We start from the raw sequence: 2,619 nt of genomic DNA, 5'->3' as shown, positions 1-2,619 counted from the left end.
AACCAGAAGACTTGTATGTAAACCCGAAACGAGCGACATTCACTCTCTGCACTGAGAATTGTAAACATATCAGTGCTGCTGATCTCCTGCGGCCTCTTTGCAGTCACTTCATGTTTACATGACTCCAGTGATGGCTGTATGGTCCCTTCTCAGGACGGTTTTCCTGATGGTGACAACATTGGTTCATGTCTGTGAAATGGGTGATGAAATTGCCACTTATAGTCTCCATCAGAAGACCATGTGACAGGGTGACAATGCAGGAGGACAATTAAGAGACAGGGACAGAGCGTTGTCACCCTATAACAGGAAGTGTCTGAACAAGGACAGAGCGTTGTCACCCTATAACAGGAAGTGTCTGAACAAGGAGAAGGGTAGAGTTGCTACCATTTCTTTAAGTGAAACCCAAACACTCTAGCGATGTGCTAAACATTTTTGGGAGAATACACAGAAGAGAATTAGTAGGCCTTACACAACCAGCAATGTAACGGAGGTATATACACTGACCAGCAATGGAGGTATATACACTGACCAGCCATGTAACTGAGGTATATACACTGACCAGCCATGTAACGGAGGTATATACACTGACCAGCAATCTAACAGAGGTATATACACTGACCAGCAATGTAACGGAGGTATATACACTGACCAGCAATGTAACGGAGGTAAATACACTGACCAGCCATGTAACGGAGGTATATACACTGACCAGCAATGTAACGGAGGTATATACACTGACCAGCAATGTAACGGAGGTATATACACTGACCAGCAATGTAACGGAGGTATATACACTGACCAGCAATGTAACGGAGGTATATACACTGACCAGCATGTAACGGAGGTATATACACACTGACCAACCATGTAACAGAGGTATATACACTGATCAGCATGTAACGGAGGTATATACACTGACCAGCAATGTAACTGAGGTATATACACTGACCAGCCATGTAACTGAGGTATATACACTGACCAGAAATGTAACGGAGGTATATCCACTGACCAGCATGTAACGGAGGTATATACACTGAACAGCAATGTAACTGAGGTATATACACTGACCAGCAATGTAACGGAGGTATATACACTGACCAGCAATGTAACGGAGGTATATACACTGACCAGCAATGTAACGGAGGTATATACACTGACCAGCAATGTAACGGAGGTATATGCACTGACCAGCAATGTAACGGAGGTATATACACTGACCAGCAATGTAACGGAGGTATATACACTGACCAGCAATGTAACGGAGGTATATGCACTGACCAGCAATGTAACGGAGGTATATACACTGACCAGCAATGTAACGGAGGTATATCCACTGACCCGCAATGTAACTGATGTATATACACTCACCCAGCAATGTAACTGAGGTATATACACTGACCACCAATGTAACGGAGGTATATACACTGACATCTAATTCATACATGTTGTCATGCAATGTGGGCGGGATTTGTATCCCAACACACTCCCCCAATTCATTCTTCCATCAATCCCTGACCAGCAATGTAACAGAGGTATACACACTGACCAGCAATGTAACTGATGTATATACACTGACCAGCATGTAACGGAGGTATATACACTGACCAGCAATGTAACAGATGTATATACACTGACCAGCATGTAACTGAGGTATATACACTGACCACCAATGTAACGGAGGTATATACACTGACATCTAATTCATACATGTTGTCATGCAATGTGGGCGGGATTTGTATCCCAACACACTCCCCCAATTCATTCTTCCATCAATCCCTGATTTTGAGACGTATAGACCGGGAACGCCGCGCACTTTAAGGGCTCAGTCACTCAGTTTACTGAGCCGACCTGTGACAGTCTCATTGTCACAGGTCGGCTAGAACTATGAGGTGAGTGGAAAGCCCCTCCCCCCCCTCATAGTTCTCCTTTAATCTCAGGTGCCCCGCTCAAGCGGCGGCCATATTGCGTGGGGCACGTGAGATGTATAACGTGCTGGATGAGTGCGATCCTACTTCTTTGCTGCGCTGTATGTGTATAGGGCAATGCCGCGGCGGGCGCCCGGGCAGAAGAACTTTCTTGCTCGTAGTTCTAACTAAAGCGGAAGTCAGGCGGTTGGAGAACTCGATGAGTTGGAGCTTTCGATGGAACACCGAACTGAGGGGGTAGGTAGAGGGGGCAGTCACCTCCGGCAGGTGGGGATGAAATGCGCAACCTATCCTGCTACAATAGTCCTCGGCTCATTGGGGGGAGGGGGGGCACTCCGGCCTCTTTACTGGGTGATAAATGGCCCCGTCCTGGTACTGCGGCTTGGCTGAAGGTCAGAGGTCACCCGGGTCTGATCTGTATTCTTCATGGCGGATCCTCGGGGGGAGGGGTGTCACATGATCTTTTCATTGTCATCATTTTATCTTTTCGTGTTTTTATCTCCGCGGTCGCAATCTTCCGTTTCACGCGTCCCATAAATTGGATCGTCTTCTGAAGGGGAGCCCTCGCTCGGCCCTCGCTCGGCCCCCCTTTTTCGTGCGTTTCCCCCGGAATGTAAAAATCAATTACTCTGCGCGGATAATTCTCTGCAATCCCGTCCCCGTGTAGTCTCCGAGGGGGGGAGGGGGGGGGGGG

This window comes from Nanorana parkeri, unplaced genomic scaffold (genome assembly GCF_000935625.1).
Source record: "Nanorana parkeri isolate BGI_ZX_2015 unplaced genomic scaffold, ASM93562v1 scaffold2801, whole genome shotgun sequence".
Taxonomy (NCBI): domain Eukaryota; kingdom Metazoa; phylum Chordata; class Amphibia; order Anura; family Dicroglossidae; genus Nanorana; species Nanorana parkeri.
The sequence above is the reverse complement of the archived record's forward strand: the minus strand, read 5'-3'. Positions refer to the sequence as shown.